Source organism: Dama dama, chromosome 14 (genome assembly GCF_033118175.1).
Source record: "Dama dama isolate Ldn47 chromosome 14, ASM3311817v1, whole genome shotgun sequence".
Classification (NCBI taxonomy): Eukaryota; Metazoa; Chordata; class Mammalia; order Artiodactyla; family Cervidae; genus Dama; species Dama dama.
The window spans coordinates 13,830,797-13,845,224 of record NC_083694.1 but is presented as its reverse complement, the minus strand read 5'-3'; the positions used below and the strand labels follow the sequence as shown (position 1 = coordinate 13,845,224).

The window sequence follows — 14,428 nt, the reverse complement described above, 5'->3', positions numbered from 1 at the left end:
TAGTCATTAATCTAGCTTTTATTTCTGGCAATAGCATTAATCATCTGTTCCGAGTATTGTTTACTAAATCAATATTTTCAGAAATTATCCTTAAATCAGTATAGGAGAATACACGGATTATCATTACTAAATGTTTGCAGTGGTTGAAGATATATTATTTCACAAGTGATATAAACCATATTTTAATCACTATTCTACCCACAAAAAATTTAAACAGCATGCATTAAACCTCAGTCTGTTTGTGCCTTGATCCCCTGCTTGTAAATGAGATAGAAAATTTTTAATTATAAAAATATCATTTTACTTTAAATTTTTATGAAGTTGCAAATAAATTGTTTTATAAATATCCAACTCAAAAATAGTTATTTTCAAATAACCAGTTACAGGTGTTAGTGTTTATTTGAATTTGGACAAAGTATATTCAGATTGATTCCTTAGTAGAGACTGTCTCTATTGGAGTGTTTCCAAACCTCTAAAGTGAGTAAAAGTGAAGTCGCTCAGTCATGTCCGACTCTTTGTGACCCTGTGGACTGTAGCCTACCAGGCTCCTCCGTCCATGGGATTCTCCAGGCAAGAGTATTGGAGTGGGTTACCATTTCCTTCTCCAGGGAACTTCCCAACCCAGGGAGCGAACCCAGGTCTCCCGCATTGGAGGCAGATGCTTTAACCTCTGAGCCACCAGGGAAGCCCCAAACCTCCAAGTTGTCACTAACTAAAAAACATGTCATTCACATGGGAAAAGATAAACTACATTAATATACATATATATTTAAGGCAATTAATTTATACATATTTTACAAACCAGGGCTATTTCAATAATCAAACCAAACTATTTCATCAGTGATGGAAAAGGCAACTTTTAGACAATTAACAGAAAATTATATTCATGAATATTGGGTTGCTACTTTCTCTAGAGCACATAAACACAGAGTTCTGGCATGTTTTGGATGTTAAATGTAACCGGAAGAACAAGGAAACAAAGGAAAACCAGGACTTTTTATAGTAATATTCATCAGGAAAGAGTTTTGAGGATATATCCATTTGATATGCTTCAAATCATTTTTTAAGTAAGCAGAGTATAAATAAGAGATGCATTTTAAAATTCCAATTTCACAGTCCTCTACATTTTGTTTGGTCCCATATGTCTCCTTTGACAAATTTTCTCCTTTGAATAAAAGAGTTGGGGCATGGAAATTGGAAAGCATTCCCTGGATTATTCACAGAGCAGATGCCACTACTTTGCAAACTAATCATTCATTTCATTTCATTGTCATCTTTTACTTGAACGTTTCTGATAAGCTTTTATTGTTTCATGGGTTTGCATATTTTAATTATTTTTATTGTTATAGTAGTATTATGAAAGTTTCTAAATCAGTTTATTCAAGTTAAAGACTCTATTAGTTTATTTATTTTATCAAAGTGGATGTAACTGTATATGCCAGCTGAAAACTGGCACTATATAATTTTTAAGAAAGAGTTTTAACATGACATTTGAATAATTACTTCATTATGAAGTCATTAAGAGTCACCATTGACAGTACCCAAAACATTTATCGGACACCTGTTGTGCACAAAACATACAGCTATTTTGATCTCTGAGTGGGAATATGAATAAACCTTTCATCTCATTTTTTTAAAATGACAAATGACATGTAATAGTTTAAAATGCTAAAATAGCATCTTCTCTGAAATTCATTCTACTTAGAAGTCAATAGAATGTCCAGAAATATTCCTCTGGATATTTTTTCAGTTAGTAAAATTTATGTTTACATAACATGAAAATGAAATTTGAATGATACATTAGAATTATTATATAAAGCTCCAGATTCACATAACTACAAAGAGAAAATACAATGATTAGTGGACACCAGACAACAATTAACCCTATAATAACGTCCAAACCCATGTAGAAGATAGAGTGCTCTTGCTTTTAAAATGGCAACTAAACAATGACGGTGGTGGTTTAGTTGCTAAGTCGCGTCAGACTATTGTGACTCCATGGACTGTAGCCACCAGGCCCCTCTGTCCTTGGGATCCTCCAGGCAAGAATACTGGAGTGGGTTGCCATTTCCTTCTTCCCAACCCAGGGGATCTTCCCAACCCAGGAACTGAACCCAGGTCTCCTGCATTGCAGGCAGATTCTTTACCGACTGAGCTATGAGGGAAGCACAAACAATGACTAACCATACTTCTTTGGGGAAATAAATTTGTAAAAGGAACAAAAATTAACATCATATAAAAATATCCTAGGAGAAATGCATTCAGTATCTGGGTTATTAGAGAGAGATCAATCTGGAAACCCCTGTTTGCAAGATATGTATCAAATGAGTACTTTTGCTCAGCATAGTTTTGAGGACTATGAGAAACAAAACAGCAGTATCAGTGGTAGTAAACATCCTGTATGTCAGTCAGTCAGTCTTCTTCACAAAACTAATTCACATGAAGCAAAAAATAATACAAAAGCAGATACATGAGATTAATGAATTCTGTGGAGGCAAAGAGAATTAGCATAGGTGACATCTTTTCAATAAATTATAGAAGACTAGCTAGGCACCATGTTGATGCTCAAGATTACCACTGCTCTTCCAATAAAAATGAAATTTTTTCTAAAATAGCTGAACAAGGTTTGTTGCTGTTGTTTTTTCCTTCTCCTCTAAAACAAACTCTAGTTAACACCTGATATCTAGTTAGTTAACTTTGAAATGAATTCACTGTCTCTCTGGTAACACGAGTTCTTGCTTTGGCAGGAACTCAAGTGCAGTGTTTTAAATATTAACTCAGTCCCCTCAATAATCCTTCATGTAAATTTTATCGGCACAGTTATGTATGTTGAATGCAGATGACTTTTAGTTTTGTAACTCTAATGTCAGCAAAAAACTTTTATTTTTGCTACTGCACTTACATATTGATCGCATGTATTTATATATGTATGGACTTTATTCTCATGCCTCACAGTTGAATTAAATAGGTAAGAGTGGAGAACGGAACGTTTTTGGATGTAAAAGGACCAGCCATAATATGTAGATCCTGATCTGTGCTTCTGTCTTCATTGATGAGCATGCAAAGCATTGACCAGTGTATTGATTAGACATTTTCACATATTCAGAACCTCTGCTCAGAACAGCTTTGGAATATATTTCAAAGGTGTTCTAAAGCACTCTAAATTTTCTAGAGCTTTGGGAGCACATAATTTACTTCCTTAAAAGTGTAGAAAAGCAATCAGATTTTTTTTAATTTTTATTATTATTTAGAGATGATTTCTTGAGTTGCAAAACCACCAACATATCCAAAACAGAAGCTGCTGCCATTAGAAAGTGGGCAGGATTCAAGGAGGAAATTTGTGCTTTTATGACTTTTTTATTTCATATGAAAGTATTATTCTACTAAAGTTTAAATAAATATTGTTAGCCAGTAAAAATCATAGCCAAAAAATACTATTAATTTGCCAGTTCAATATGTGTGTGTGTATATATATATATATATATATATCTTATATTTCAGACATTTATATAAAATGCTATTATTTGATGACCTGTTATTATAAAAGTAAAAGCCTACTGGCTCACATTCTGTTTTTTGTTTTGTGTATCAACTACCAAATTGGTACAAAGTACCTTTTCAGTAGAAATTACAATGCAGGATGAATAATAATTTTAAATATTATGAAAGCATAGGAATAGTCTTACTCTAATAACAAAATATTGTACAATGTATAGCAAAATAAGGAACATGGACACAGAATATCTTTAAATGAAAGGATGTAATAAGCAGAAAAGATGTGTATCAGATATGCGTGAAGAATCCATGAAAACATTTGTTTTTAACCAGAACTTAGTTGTTCATTTCTCATGAGAAAAATGACTTCTCATTTTGAGATACTACTGGTCTAGTTCTTCATACATGTCTCTCCTGTTTATGTTTGTAAAGAAAGAAGTTTTAAATAAGACATGTTAATAATATAATCTATTAGCACAAAATTTTCTGTGATCAGTAAGTTAATAAAACAAATATTAATTCCTTATACTGAATGCAGTACCTTATCTATAAATGAACACATGTCAAATCTAGTCTGTTTTTAAGACTGGGTTTTTATTTATTAGTTTGTTTAGTTTACAGTAGGTTTTCACCTAGGCTAAGTATTACCTCCAAAGTTGAAAAATAGGCATCAAACTCTACCATTGAACTTCAAAGTTATTGCTCACTCAGAGCCACTTCTAATAAAGTTGTTTCTTGAGAATCACAGTTTCCTAGAAAATAGTATGGATTCATCTGTCTTCCTCTGATTTTCAAAGAGAAATATCTACCTAGGAATAATTTAATTTCAATCCTTGACAATACACATATGCAATATTTAAAGAGGCAAGACATAAAATTGAGAAATAAATGGGAATGTGAGTAGGAAAGAAGGGCTGATGGGGAACAAAGTTGAGACAGAAAACCTAGGCAGTGTCCTGAATGGCAGAAAGTTACTAATGACTGAAATGAAAATCTGGCCCTTGAGGAAGCACAATGAATAGGCAAACTTTGACTCACCCTATAATCCTGATTAGAACTGCTTGTTTGTGGGTTTTTTTTTTTTTTAACTTTTATCAAGTTTTATTTTTCTCCAAACATATCCAAGGGACTACTTGAATCATTTGTACCAGTTTAACATTTTCTCACCTTCTACAGTAAATCACTGATAGGACTTTGAGTGGCCACATATCAATGCAAGTCTATTCAAATCTTTCTATAAACCATGGGTATACAGTTTATACTGAAATTGACAAAATACTAGAATGCTGCATAAAATAAATGGCAAGCCTGTTCAATAGCTTGTGAACGGGCCAATTTTATGAGGCCATAAAGTGAAGGGTTCACGCGGGCAAAAATCAGAAATAGAACCTAATTCCTTAGTAGCTGGCCTAGAAATGTTGTGCTTTTCCTAACCATTTTCTTTTTCTCTGAAAGATACGTCATATTTTTATGTTAAAATATTTTAATACAGCAAGACAATTAATCTGTCCTTCATCAGATTGCTCTGTTTATGAACCCCTTTCAAAAGTTTGAAAATTTACCCAGCACTTACCTCTACAATTATAACTATAGTTATCTCTATAGTTATACTTTATCTCTATAATGAACTATTATTATAGAACAGTCAAGACCCAGATCTTCACATTCCCTTGCAGCTACAAGATATAGCTATATCATCTAAGATAAAGGAATCAAGTGAACAGGAGGAGAGTTTGGATCCTACTGAAGTGATAACAGAGGATGCCTAGATCAATTCTCTAGGGAGACAGTGCTTACAGCAGAAATGGTAGCATTTGCTGCTATTGGATGATCAGCCACTCAAGATGGTTGTCCTCCTGCTCTCTGTCTGTCCTCTGCTTGACCACCGCCTGCTTCATCTACACCATGCTCATACGATTGGCCTTCCTATTTATTTGCCCCAGGCTTCAGCTAGTGACTATTCTAGTTTTAGATCAGAACTTCAACTATTCTTATCAAAGGGCAATAAGGGACATGCCCCTCTGCTGGTTTCCTTGGCAACCAATAAGGCAACTTGACATCAATTCCCTATAGCTGGTAGCCAAACCCTGACCACGGGAGCAAAGAAGGCCACCTTGTGCTACCCCATTGCCCACCACACATGGTGAGGTGTTGATCAAGGGTCTTGCTTCAGATGTGTAAGCTCTACCCATTCATTAAACCATTAATGTTTCTGTAACTGACTCCAGGCTCTTTCTTCAGTCTTGAAGGTGGGCAAGTGCAGGCCTTAAAGGCCTGTGGGGTACAGCCCTTTAGAGATCTAGACTTCAATGCATTCAGCAAGGGTGATCTCACTAAATAAGTCTTATGCAAGATTTTTTTTAATTTGTCTCAACCAGGTAGTACAAGTATGATTTTCTAGCTTTCTTGAAGATTCTATATGCTAACCAATATCCTTTAATTGATTCCTTATCAGATTGGGTTATCTAGAGACTGATTTTCTTACTTTCATCCAAAAAAAAAAAAAAAATCTGGGCTACTAGAGGTACTGGTATCATAAGTGGTTTGGAAGATTCTCCATGGATAATAGGAGACTCTTTCTGGATTTGTTGGGAAAAAAGACTTTTTAAATAAATGCAGTATTCAGGGTGGACGTTTGACAATAGAAGTACCACCTGTGTTCATCTAGAATGAAGAGCTTGTTGAAGGCACATTTGGGACCATGTGCCTATATAGAACTGAATGAGGAACATAAAAATTTCTAAGACTGAGACTGACTTGGTTACTACAAATAGAGATGGCTTGCTTAAAGAGCTCAAAATCCTACATTCTTTTTTTCTCAAAGCACAGAATGCTGGAGACTTTCAAGGACTAAAAGAGATCTTTTATCTCTTGCAGCTGTAGGGCTTCAAAATAAATTTGATCCCAAGACTGAATTTAAATTCCTGCCAGATCTGTTAAAGTTAGAAAGAGCATTTGAAGGGGTGGGAACCTGGGAACTGGAAGGTAGATTGAGGGAGGACTGGGATGAACTCAGAGTACTCCAGAACACTAATGCTCACTTTCCTTGTCCCCAAGAAACAGCATCTTCTCTCCTGCCTGATGGTCTAGACTGTTTTGCTTCAAGTCATTGTAATGATTTTAATCAAAGGAATGACTGTCATTAGGAAGCAAACTTCATCACGTCCCACTTCCATCATCCATGATGTTCCAAGGGAGATTATTGAAAATATTCTGACTTTCCAGTTGTTATCAAGAATTTGCTGATTTTCTACTGGAGAAAGAACATTAAATGCATTGATAAAAGGAATGAATGCATATCCGATGAACATTGTATTCTGTAGGATGGGGACACCTGTTAGTGGGAAAATCTGTGTGAAATCAGATGGTGGGCTCTGGTTTCAATTCAGTTCAGTTCAGTTCAGCTGCTCAGTCCTGTCCAACTCTTTGCGACCCCATGAATCGCAGCACACCAGGCCTCCCTGTCCATCACCAACTCCCGAAGTTTACTCAAACTCATGTCCATTGAGTCAGTGATGCCATCCAGCCATCTCATCCTCTGTCATCCCCTTTTCCTCCTGCCCTCAATCCCTCCCAGCAACAGGGTCTTTTCCAATGAGTCAACTCTTCGCATGAGGTGGCCAAAGTACTGGAGTTTCAGCTTCAACATCAGTCCTTCCAATGAACACCCAGGACTGATCTCCTTTAGGATGGACTGGTTGGATCTCCTTGCAGTCCAAGGGACTCTCAAGAGTCTTCTCCAACACCACAGTTCAAAAGCATCAATTCTTCGGGGCTCAGCTTTCTTCACATTCCAACTCTCATATCCATACATGATCACTGGAAAAACCATAGCCTTGACTAGAAGGACCTTTGTTGGCAAAGTAATGTCTCTGCTTTTGAATATGCTGTCCAGGTTGGTCATAACTTTCCTTCCAAGGAGTAAGCGTCTTTTAATTTCATGGCTGCAATCGCATCTGGTTTCAATTAGGATACAATTAACCCTCTGTGACTGACGCCTAGAAACAGAGATTACACCTCAGAGGCACAGTGGCCATAGGTACTGATGATAAATACATAGGCTTTGAGGTCCTATTGAATTTGTATAATTGAAAGAAAAACTCTGCAAAAGAGGCCTGACTTCAGTTTTCATGAGAAAAGAATGCTATCTGTGGTCCCGAATGATTTCAAAGACTCAGAACTCTTATACCCTACTTAATAGACCACATGTTTCCTTTGCATTATGAATTAATCCCTCAGGCTCCTAATGCCACAATATCTCATGAAACAGAGAGGGGTCTTATAGAAATTAAACAGTAAATTGGGTTTTCTATGAAGCCTCCTGAAATCAGGTCCAATGGGATCCTAACCCAGACCATTTTTATTTTCCGGTCTCTGACTAAAGAATTAGAATAGGAAAGCTCTGTCTCGCTAACCTATCAGGTAAAACCTATAAAGGTAAGATGGATAAAAGGAAACTTCCTTTTCCTAGGAAAAGACTAAATTCAGGTGATACTGCTTTTTTTTTTTTTTTTAATGCTTGACATGGTTGCAGGACTTGGAGATCTGTTCAACACTGAACATTTTGAAATAGTAATCACATTCCATCTCTAACTAACTCACATATTGGCGATAGCTCAATCATAGAGTAACTAATTAAAGCTGCCATTCCAGATACAGTAACTTACTGGGGACTGGACTCCTAGCACTAGGGAGGAAGTTTCTTCTATGGTACAAACTCTTTTATCTATCATTATAAAAAGGGAAGCCTGGAAGCAGTTTTCGTTCCTATGTCAGCTATGAGAGTGAAGCATCTCCATCATATTCAAGGGTCAAATAATTTCTCAGCCTCTGTCTGCCAAGTGACTTCAAAGGAATGCAGACTATTGCATCCTGTCATGGGACATATTTTGTTAATGACGTCATACTAAAAAGATGTGAAAACCACAAGTAACAGGTATCCTGTCTGCTGGCCAATACCTTAGCTATGTGCAAGATCTGAAAATGCTTTTTATAAAAACTCAAGCCTCTGATGTGTGAGTGAAATTTCTGAGAGTCCAGTGGTCCTGAGCATATTTGGATAGCTTCTCCAAAGTAAACAACAAGCAACTGCTCTCCTCCAGCTCCCTTTAATAACAAAACTGTAAAGATCTCTGAAGAAGCAACAAATGAATTACCTCGTAGCATCACTGATAACGAAGACTGCAATGATCTCTCTTGAGATGTCAGAGGTGCCCACTGCAGATGTACGTTCTTCTTATACTTTAAAAGATGGCACTTCTTATGTGATTTTGTTACCGTTCCAGGCACAGCCTCAGAGCCAGGCTCTCCAGTTTTCCTGCTGACTCTGTGAGCTACCCAATCCGCTGTCTGCACATAAATTCCTTTTCTGCTGCAGTCAGATTCTGTTCTTGCAAGAATGCTGACTGATACAGTTAATGGGGCCCTCAAATATAATTAGAATCTGGAGTTCAACAAGAGTATAACAAATATTTTTTGAGTGTCTAATGTGTAACAATTGCTGTGCTAGTTAAGAGCTAAAATTATGTTAATAATCATTTTTGTATCTGTAGTAGTAATTTCTTCATAGGTTTAGTAAATTAAATTGGATAATAATGAAAATAAAATACCTTTTACATAATTAGTGATAAATAAGTGCTAGCTATTATTTTTCTTTTTATAATTTATTCCATGTTTCTGTGTGTGCTGGGCTGAGAAGTTAAAGTGAATCATCTCATTTAATCCTTCCAGAAGCCCTAGGAAATGGGAACTATTATACTCGGAATTTCACTGAGGAGGACAAGTGCCTTAGCAAGATTCAGTCAACTGTTCAAAGTGACACAGTTATTAATTAGAGCCCAGGACAAAAGAAGTCTGAAAAAAATGTGGCTCCTATCTTAACAAGCATAAATTCTTTTGAGAGTTGACAGAAAAGTGAAATTATTCCTTCTGTTTAAAGACTGCTTTTCTTTGTAGATTTTTTCACAACTGTTACAACATCCAATCTCATAATAATCCTGCAATAGGATGGGCAGGTTTTATTGAGATGTGATGTGAAAGAGTTTTGAATTAAAGGATCATTACACAGAGTCAATTATGAGAAAAGTTAAGAAAAATAATGAACGCAAAGAAACATAAAAAGAAAAATCATTTTATATTTCTCTGAGGGGCAGGACAAAGTTTTATTTTTCTTTGTATTTTCCCTTTACAGAAGTCTAAGACATTACACATAGTATGAATTAATAGCATGTTTCTTAAATCACAAAACTGATTGACAAGATTATGAAAGAAAGGTTTGAAGCTAAATATAAACATATATAGAATAATTCATTTGGAAAAGTCGAGTTTGGTCATATGAAATATGAGGCTGCAAGTAATTCACATGGGAATATAAAGCTGAAATAAGATGTGTAGTATAGTTCTAAGCTTTAATATTCAGGTTGAAGGTAAAATTATGAGATAAAAACATTGATAAATGCCTTAGGTTATGGATGAGAAACTGGCAAATGGGGTCCAGGTGGTAAAGTTACAGTGCATGTGAATTTCAGATTATCAATAAAAAATCAAAATATCCTGAAATGACATATGATCACTGGTTATAAACAAAATTGAAAGTACATACTTATACTACAGAAGCAAAATTTATGAATGGTATCTTCTAAGTATCAAGCACTCTTCTAGGCACTTAGTTCTCTTAATTCTACATAGTTATTGCTGTTATAGCCACTGTGTTAAAACCACACCTATGACTTAGAGATGCTGAGTAAATCCCGCTAGGAGGGAAACCTTGTAAGTAGCACCTGGAGAAAAACTGATGAACACAGAAGCAATGTCTGCTGTGAGATCAAATCCATTTGAAACCTTGTCCCCAGTGCCAGACAGAGAATCCAGAGCCAGGGTGATTCTAGTGAGAAGAGAATTTACTTCATACACTGTAGATGCGAAGTAATACTCAAAGGATATATCCTTTCTCTTGAAAGATAAAAAACATGCCTGACACCATCCTCTCCCAGCCCCCCGTACACCAGTTGTCAATGTTTGCAGCAGTTTTCTCTTCAACAATGAAAAATGGAAGCCAAAGAACCTTAGTGATTTCCAAATGAAAACAGGTCACAGAAAAATGGAATTTGTACTTAAACTAAGAAATTCCACACAAAATTTGTCTTTTAGCCTATGTGACCACCTTAAATGCCATAAATGTACATGAGAATATATGTTAATAATAAGTATTAAAATAGTATTAATCCACAAGTAATTTAACTATTAGAAATGATGTCCAAACAGGAAACTCTTAAAACTATGTAAATAAAATCACCATTTTTGATGTTCAGATTGAATAATTTATAATAAAATTAAGTACAAGCATAAAGTTTTTTATCATGTTATTCTGATATAGTTTATTCCAGATATAAGTTCCAAGTGTAGTTAGGACTCTCAATGCACCATGGAAAAATTATCTTAGTCCTTTCTCACTTGATGGAATATTAATAAATTACTGTAGAACTTTGGAAAACCAACCTTTAACAAAGAGTAGACACATCTTTTAAATAGTGAATCTTCTCAGAAAAGAAAGCACCATAGATCCTCCACAGAAAGCACAGGGGAAGTACAGCAAGAGAAAGAAGCCCTCCTTATATCTATATCTATCTATCTGAATCACTGTGCTGTCTACATGAAACTAAGACAACATCGTAAATGAACACAGCATTGTAAATCAACTGTAGTTCAATTTTAAAATATTAAAAATGAAGACCTCTCTACCAGCCACAACACATGGCTACAGGCAGTTAGGCATGATGGGAAACCAGGCAGTTACTTGGCTCCATGATATTCAATAGAAATCTATTTTCTTTTTACTTCCTTTATCACAGATGCCTTGTATACAACAGAAATTAGCGACTAGAAGAAAATATGATAAAATGTTTAATAAGATAGAGTCAGTATTTTGGTAACACATAAATGCCTTGGTGTTGCTCAGTTGCGAAGTCATGTTTGACTCTGCAACCCCATGGACTGTAGACCGCCAGGCTCCTCTCTCCATAGGATTTCCCAGGCAAGAATATTGGGGTGTGTTGCCATTTCCTCCTCCAGGGGATCTTCCCAACCCAGAGGTCTAATCTGAGTCTTCTGCATTGGCAGGAGGGTTCTTTACTGCAGAGCCACCAGCAAAGTCCATGGATGTGTATCAGTTCAGTTCAGTTGAGTCACTCAGTCCTGTCCGACTCTTTGCGACCCCATGAATCGCAGCACATGAGGCCTCCCTGTCCATCACCAACTCCTGCAGTTTACTCAGACTCATGTCCATCGAGTCAGTGATGCCATCCAGCCATCTCATCCTCTGTCATCCCCTTCTCCTCCTGCCCCCAATCCCTCCCAGCATCAGGGTCTTTTCCAATGAGTCAACTCTTCGCATGAGGTGGCCAAAGTATTGGAGTTTCAGCCTCAGCATCAGTCTTTCCAATAAACAGCCAGGACTGATCTCCTTTAGGATGGACTGGTTGGATCTCCTTGCAGTGCAGGGGACTCTCAAGAGTCATCTCCAACACCATGGTTCAAAAGCATCAATTCTTTGGTGCTCAGCTTTCTTCAGAGTCCAACTCTCACATCCATACATGATCACTGGAAAAACCATAGCCTTGACTAGATGGATCTTTGTTGGCAAAGTAATGTCTCTGCTTTTTAATATGCTATCTAGGTTGGTCATAACTTTCCTTCCAAGGAGTAAGCATCTTTTAATTTCATGGCTGCAATCACCATCTGCAATGATTTTGGAGCCCCAAAAAAATAAAGTCTGATACTGTTTTCACTGTTTCCCCATCTATTTCCCATGAAGTGATGGGGCCAGATGCCATGATCTTAGTTTTCTGAATGTTGAGCTTTAAGCCAACTTTTTCACTCTCCTCTTTCACTTTCATCAAGAGGATTTTTAGTTCCTCTTCACTTTCTGCCATAAGGGTGGTGTCATACCTTTAATTCTATCTTCAAATAGTTACATATTAGCTTTAATGTAGAATTAAGAGATGTCATATTCTCTTTTTATCATGCCATGGTTGAAAAAGATTCCTCGGATTTCTTAATTGTTGAACACTTTTTTTCTCTGAATTAACCAATTACCAACTAACCAATTAACCAATTAACCAAATACACTGTGTTGTATTCATCGAATACATTTTTCATACTGCTACTCAAATTTTTCAGGAACATGACTTTTTGCAAAAAGACAACATGTGATGCTTCCAACTGTCCATGCTCTGTCTATTTATTCCAAATGAAAACATTCAGGCTATGGCATTTACACTTTACACACAACTGGCAGTCATGCTCAATTGTTGATTATAAACTTGGAACCATCAACCCAGTCCAAAGGCTGAGAACTCTTTCCACAAATCCCTTCCAGTTGTAGGCTTAAAGTTGGTCAGTGAAATAAACTTGAGATGTAGAAGGTGGACATTAAACAGAAGCCATTATTCTCAGGAGTTTATGATGATGAACATGTGACAGTCACACACAGTTCTTTCCAAAATTCAGTACATGGTGGGTTCTACAGAGAGACCAGTTTCCATGGAAACAGCATCTTGCCCACAAGCAGCACCTTCCAGGTATCTCCCTGGGCTCCCACTGGACAGCTGCCAGATGCTCACTGCCTCCTGGACCTGTCCACAGGCTCTGGCTTCTCCATCCATTCCAGGGCTTCGAGATTAAGTGGATTATGGATGTTTCTCTAATTCTCTGTCTACCCCTGTCATGCCTTCACTTTCCAAGTTTCTCCCTGCTGTAAACATTATTTTCCATGTCAAGCCCCTTTATTCCCATAAGCTTTTGTTGCTTTATTTGCTTCAGCTCAGAGGAAGGAAACAGGTGAAGCAGCTCTGGCTGGTTTTCTAATACATCCAGTGTCCTCTTCCAGAACATTGACTTTGCTGTCGACCGTGATAGGTCCGATATAAAACTCCTCGCAGCCTCTGGTGTATATGCGACAATGTCCTGGCCAAGTGACAAAAGTTACAATCTGTGTCTGTATGTTGGGGTTGGTGAACTTCCGTGTAGTAAAGGTTTGCTTTTCAGATTTAGGTGCTTCTCTCTCTCTCTCTGTCTTTTTTTCTCCCAGCTTTTCCCACATCCTGTTGCATGAACTGCAGACTGGATGCGGGAGCAGCCATATAGTAACCGTGGGAGGAAAGCCAATGGCAAGGGAGAAGATTCGGGCTCCAGCTCCACAAGTCCTTGAAGCAGTCTTGGCAACACTCCCTCACTTCTGTCATCTGCCAGGTTATTGTAACTGAGGACGGGAAAGAAAGAAGGGAATGCAAGTCTTTAAGGTAATAGTCCCTTGATATTTTATCTTGAGAGTTCCTTGTTGTTGTTGTTTAATTGCTAAGTCCTATCCTACTCTTTTGCAACACCATGGACTGTAGCCTGCCAGGCTCCTCTTGTCCCTGGGATTTCCTAGGCAAGAATACTGGAGTAGGTTGCCATTTCCATTTCCAGGGGATCTTCCTGAGCTAGGGATCGAACCTGTGTCTCCTGAATTGGCGGGCCGATTCTTTACCAATGAGCCACCAGGGAAGGCGCCTGAGAACTCCTTATATTCTTGTAATGACAGAAGACTCCAAAGAGCTTTAGCTTTTGTGGTTTATTTTATAGGTATCTACCATGTAAAATTAAACATCTATCTATTATTACATGTGAAATAACAATAATTTACCCTTGACATATAAACAAGGTATTTAAATAATAATAACTACATTTTCTAAAACAAAAGATAACTTGGGAGAGATTGGCATTGTTACATTTTTGCAAACCTCTTTAATGTCTGGCTCAAGCAGAAACACTTGATTCTTGTATCTGATTCTGCACATAGATTTACTGCCATATCATATGCCATGTCGCTTCTAGACAACTCCACTATACACTTAAGAAAGAATGAAAATGGAAAAGAAAAGCAATGATATCT

At 37.0% G+C, this 14,428-nt stretch overlaps 1 protein-coding gene across 2 annotated transcripts in view; it reads right to left on the bottom strand.

The window, feature by feature from the left end:
* Positions 1-14,428, bottom strand: part of BRINP3 (BMP/retinoic acid inducible neural specific 3) — a 437,487-nt gene that overhangs the window by 89,309 nt on the left and 333,750 nt on the right. The window lies entirely within an intron of this gene.